Here is a 6,903-nt window from a genome sequence, read left to right as displayed (position 1 = left end):
AATCCCGATCTGTATCAAAATCCCGACATACCGAAATCCCGACTGTATCGAAATCCTCGACAGTATCGAACTCCCGACAGTGTCTTTTATTATTATAATTTATACAATAACATTTTTAAATTCTTCCGAAACGTAGTCATAATCCCGACAGTACCTTTTATTAATTGTTATTATCTATTATTAATAACAATAAATTAATTTTAATTTAGATTATTTCTTATTTTTAAAGTTTATTCGATATAGTCGGGATTATGGTTGTAGCGATTTTGATACAATCGGGATTTCCAACGTCGGGGTTTTAGTTGTCGGGCATTCGATATAGACCCGATCTCAACATACACTGATAGTACCTATTTACTTACATTATACTATCTTATAATATAAAGACTTAAACATTATTTATAAAAGAATCTATGAAGTAAAAAAAAAAATTATATATGTTTATAAAATTGTGTAAGTTGTAGGATGTAGGCATTCGCTTTGTGGTCGCAATACATTTTGAACTTGTAAAAACCTGCACATAATGATATACCAGTATCATCTTGTTACAAGCATACGCGCAGTGTCAGAGCAAAGATCTTAATAATTATAAAGATCTAGGGGGTCTACCCAAAACCGAAAAACATGGCAAGGGGCCTACGACACAAAAAAGTTTGGGAACCTCTGGCTTAAACGTTACATTCTGTACAAAACTTAAAATATTTTAATCAATGTGTGTCTGTAACGCTTAAATTTTCACTATTTTCAAAGAGATTTAATGAATTTAATGAATAACTACGCCGAAATTAACCAATTTTGTAATGTGCAGATTTTATTTTGTTGTTGCATTAGGCTTTGCTTTCATAAGATTTCATGGATCTCTGGATTCAAATACTTTCTCCTGGTTTCATATCTGCCGCCTCTTATACGTGAATTACCCGTCAATTTTCATTAAAACTTGTTAGAACAACTTAACTTAAACTATGTTCCGCGGAAAACTGATACAAACCTGAATGAAATAATTACTAAATAAATTATTACTGATTTTTTTTTTCATTTTAACTCTACAAAATTAACCAGGTGTTTCTTGAAAATTTCATGATTTACAAACGGTAATTGAGAGATCATTTGATCTGTTTATTTCGTCGCTCAGTGTCAATTAAACATATAGATTATTAAAGACTTAAACCTTACATTCTGTATAAAACTTCAAATATTTTAATCAATGTGTGTCTGTAACGATTAAATTTTCAAAAAAAATCAAAACGTAAGTGAACTGTACTAAACTTAGAAAATTGACCAAATACAACCAAGCAAATTAAATATTGGTTTGCGATATACACGATAGATGGCGTAACCATAATTGACACTAATTGAAAGATTGTTTACACGAATTCAATATTTCCAATTATATTAAACCATTAGTTGAAAATAAACGATAAGTTTCTCATTGGTATAGTTCCAATGATATTCAACAGATGGCGTTTCACAACGTTTAATTGCTTTCCTAACGTTATTGTCTTCTTTCGTCTAAAGCAGGATATCCCAAACTATGTTCAAACCTAAATGAAATAATTACTAAAAAAAATATTAATGATTTTTTTTTCATTTTTATTCAATTAACAAGGTGTCCGGTGAAAATTTCATGATTTACAAACTGTTCCGTTGCTGAAAACGTTTGGGAAACCCTACTCTAAAGTTACTAGACGATACTTGGTATTTCTCCATGCAAAAAAAGTATATTAACTCAGATTCAATTACACATATCGATTAATAAAGACTTAAACTTTACTTTCTGCATAAAACTTCAAATATTGTGTATCTGTAACGCTTAAATTTGCATTCATTTCCAAAGAGATTTAGCCAGGTAATAAGTGTTTACATATTGAATAACTGCGACGAAAGTGAAGTTTGCTAAACTTTGAAAATTGTCCAAAGGAACCATCTAAAATTAGAGTTTTGCAAATCGCAAAACGTGCCGACACACGCACACACAGATTGTTGGCGAAACAGGTGATTCGATAAGCGCTCTATTTAGAATACGTGTAATTAGGGTTAAGGAACGAATCTGCGCGTCGCAAGAATAGAATGTTGTAACTTGTAACATGATAAAAGTGCGATGCGAACGTGTATTTCTAGCAATGTACAACATTACGTGTGGTCTGGAAGAGCAAGTGTATACAGAAATAATAGTGCGGACGTGCAACTGTCTTAAAACCAGAAATAGATTTTTCCGACGATTTTCACTGCTCCCGAAATACAGTTCAAATTTTTTCACCGCCAAATGAAAATCGTACATTAAACTGCTCAGCTTTCAACAAAATTACAAAAAAAAACTAAATTTTTCATCACCTCCATATCTGGCACTAAACGATTTACATAATTTACAATAAAAAAAACATATTTAATTGCGTATATTTTCATCATTAACATCGCACCACATAATTTATTCTCGCTCGTATTCATGATGCAACGAGCCCAGTTACTTACCTCACTTATTAATGCGATTCAATTTTGCTGCATTATTCCAACTGATATTTTTAACTTTATTATAGCACGTACAAAACGTTATTGATAAAAAGCTGTGCATAATTAATTGAAGTACACGTCTGTAAATAACAATTACGCAACAAAACTATAGTAAAATAATCAGAATTTCATTAAATAATCGTTTTTTCAAGCTATTAATTTGATAATTTCATTAGTGAATTATAAACATATTTAACTGATACGCCATCTATTGGCTAAAAGTTGAAGCCGGTTGTCAAATTTGGCGTTTGAAACTAAATCATTTCTAAAAAATTCAAATTATGACAGATAATGACAGTTTTGATAGATATTTTATGTTTAGTTTTTAAGTAAAGAATTATAATCTATTAATTACTGTAATTTCTATAAAATTAATAAAACAATAAAGATACGGCTGAGATGAATTCGAGTAGCGAATTGTGTGATAACAAATTACGTAAGGAAAACATGTTTTCTATTCGACGATCTAAAAATACGCAAATATACGTATATTTATAAAAAATAAATGTGTGTAGAAGGTCGTGGTCATATTGAAATGTCAACATGTAAAATGTGTGAGTGTACAAATACGTAGTGCGTACATGCATGTACACCGTTTACTATTTGTGTTTGTATTTCGCAATAATATTAATAATAATAACAAGATATAAGAAAACTACTGATTAGTAAAAATAAATAAACATTATCAGATTTATCTGTATTATTAAGCAATTTAAACAAATCAATGTGAAGTAATATTTGTATTTAGGACGAGTGGCGGATATATCCGCCCTATACTTTTTAGATGAAATTTCGATTATGCAAAACTGCATGCAAGTCCACTATGGCGGATAGGTTAAGACAGGTTAGGTTTATTTTTACTAATATAATTTTAAGTTTTTTTAAGGTTAGGTATATTTTACTGGTTTTATAATTAATTAACCCTTTGTCCTTTAGAAAGGAGACTTCGCTTATGCAAAGGGTAAAAATATGGTTTTAGGTTAGGAAACTTGAAATGTGTATATTTTTAGGTTAGGTTTGTATTGAATTAAACGTTAAAATTCGCTATGGTTCAATCACCTCCGTTCGTGAGATTATTTGTGCGTTGCGTATATATATTTTTTTTTATTTTCCGAAAGCTAGTAGAATCATAACAAAACGTTACGTAACATATAGTTGAATGACCGTTAGCATTTCTTAATCATTTTGTGCTCAATTAAACGAAAAGTGAAATAATCATAAAAAAAAAATTAATTAATTACATTTAATTGAATTTCTAGTGATAGTACAAAGTGTCTCCATCTACAATAACGCATAAAAAATGACATTTAATATAAATAATTAAGTTGGTAAAATTGCATCAATTTTGTAAAAGTCATTAAATTCATGTTACATAACCTAGATTTATTTCAAAAACTGTAGAAGCTTCTGGAAAATTACTCTAAACAAAACATGTTTACTTTCATAAGAAATTCATCTATTGCATAACCTTAAGTTACAGTTAAATTATTAATAATAATTTTAAAAAAAATGTTGATCAATTTCCTAAATTATTTTACATAATTCTATACCATTTCGAATTAATTATTGTTATTTATTTTATATGTTTTTTTTTCTCTCTTACTGCGTTCATTTAATTTCTTATTAAAAACGTTAATTAATTCTCTCACAATACGTAAGGAAACGCGGATAAAGATATCCGAAGGTCATCAATAAATTTTCGTAATAATAACAAAAATCATGAATAACGTTTTGTTTTTTTATTTTCCTTGTCAGATTTATACGTTACAATCGTAAACGGATAATAAAGAAAAGTGAATCTGAAACGCACTTTAAATTTAATGCGTTTCAGAAAAATAATTATTATTAATCTTACAAAGTAATTAATAATTTAATTAATTGTTTCATTATTATTTTTTTGTAATATCAAGTAAACAAATGAAAAATTTCAACGTAAATTTAACATTCGTATTGGTCAAAATGACAATTATGACAGATAATAACAGTTTTGACAGTTAAATACCTGTCAAAACTGTCATTATATGTTTAGTTTTTAAGTAAGTAATTACAATCTATTAAGTAATGTAATTTCACTACAATGCGATTAAATCATTCAAATTAGTTTAAAAAAAACTGTTAATTCATAAATAATGAAATGTGCGTTTGTTGTTGTAATAAAAGTAAATAAATGAAAATTTTCAACATTTTTAAAATTTTAAATTCTTCTTCTTCTTTTATTAAACTTCCACTCCCTTCACTTAGCTTGTGTCGAGCACAATTTCGCCAGCTACCGCCAAATTTTAAATTCAAAATTGTCAAAATGACAATTATGACAGATTTGACAGGTATTTTATGTTTAGTTTTAAAGTAAGCTATTATAATCTATTAATTAATGTAATTTTACTAGAATGCGATTAAATCATTCAAATTAATTTAAAAAAAAAACTGTTAATTCATAAATAATGAAATGTACGTTTTTTGTTGTAGTAATAAAAGTAAATAAATGAACATTTTCATCATTTGTAAAATTTTAAATTCATACTTGAAAAATGACAATTATGACAGATAATGACAGTTTTTACAGGTATTTTATGTTTAGTTTTTAAGTAAGCTATTATAATCTATTAATTAATGTAATTTTACTACAATGCGATTAAATCATTCAAATTAATTAAAAAAAAAACTGTTAATTCATAAATAATGAAATGTGCGTATTTCGTTGCTGTAATAAAAGTAAATAAATGAAAATATTCATAATTTTTGAAATTCTAAATTCATAATTGTCAAAATGATAATTATGACAGATTATGACAGTTTTGACAGATATTTTATGTTTAGTTTTTAAGTAAGCTATTATAATCTATTAATTAATGTAATTTCACTACAATGCGATTAAATCATTCAAATTAATTTTAAAAAAACTGTTAATTCATAAATAATGAAATGTGCGGGTTTTGTTGTTGTAATTAAACTAAATAAATGAAAATTTTAAATTCATAATTATCAAAATGACAATTATAACAGATATTTTATGTTTAATTTTTAATTTTTAAGTAAGCAATTTTTATATATCAATTACTCCGATTTCAAAAATTCTAATTAGAAAATAAATTGATTATCTTTTATTTTAAGATTTTAATTTTTCATTTGTAAATTGAATGTTTTGTTTTTATTGTAAATTAAGTATTTTTTTTGTTGAATCATTGATTTATCTGCTTCTATTTGATAAATAATAAATGGAAATCAATTGGTTTTGATTGAGTTTGAATAATTCATCTGGATTATCCACTCGTGGAACGATGTTACTCAATAATGTATTCTCAATTAAAGTGCAGACGAATTTACTTTAATCAATTGTTAAATGCAAATCCGTCAGTTATGTAACGATCGCTATAGAGAGGAATCCGTTAACAACGAGCTATAGAAAATTGCAAACTCTGTATATGCAGCTTATGCAACTAAGAGGAGAGCGGAGTGCGTGCGAGACGTCGACCGTCTGTGTCCGCGTTCGCAACGAAAGAGCATTGTACTCGCATGCTGCACTCGGCAAACACTTTTGCTTTCATGAAAAATAATGGGTCAGTTGGCCGCCGGTCAAAATACGTGTATTTAGGATGCGGTTAAGCACCTGGTGCACGGTGGACGTCGTCCCCGTAGCGTACGAAGCGGATTCCGCTCCGTACATCTGCATCTACCTGCTGAAATTGCGAATATTCACTCACCGATTCCGACAGCTCGCCCGTGCCCGCCATCTTGCCGAACAAACTGCGCAATATTTATTGCGTATCGCAATGAATTCAACGGATATCATTCACCACTTGGGGTCACAACGTTTGCCGGCGTCGTGGTCATAGCTATAGATCGGTAATTTGGCGCTCCCAATTCAAATTTTGAATGGTTTTCGACGATTTTCAAACACGCCATCTACATTCAACTTTTGGAAGAAAAATAGAAGACAGGTGTATCTGTCATATGCAACTCGTGAAACAAAAGTACTTTGTAAAGTTACTTGTTTAAGTACTTTGATATATAAATACTATACATATCCATGCATTTTGATATAGATTAATCGTCAAATATTGATGTAGTATTTTCGATCCATTACATTAATCTTTGATTAATGGGATTTCTTAAATACTTAATTTTTAAAAAAACTGAAGTAATTATGTAAAAAACTTAATAATAATATTGAAATCGACATGTACTTTACAAGTTACTTGTCAAGTAGAATGCTTAGATACACTGAACAAAGATGACAACTGAAATATAAGGAATGGTATAAAGCTATATTTAATAGAATTATTGTTCAGCCTTAGGGTTTTCTAATTTGATTATTGTATAAATATTAATAAAATTTCATATTTAAATCAATGTCTAGTATCAAAAGTATTTTTGAAGCAATCGAAAACCCGACAA

The sequence above is a fragment of the Nicrophorus vespilloides genome, unplaced genomic scaffold (genome assembly GCF_001412225.1).
Source record: "Nicrophorus vespilloides isolate i.1.1-1 unplaced genomic scaffold, Nicve_v1.0, whole genome shotgun sequence".
NCBI lineage: Eukaryota > Metazoa > Arthropoda > Insecta > Coleoptera > Silphidae > Nicrophorus > Nicrophorus vespilloides.
Note: the sequence above shows the minus strand (reverse complement) of the source record.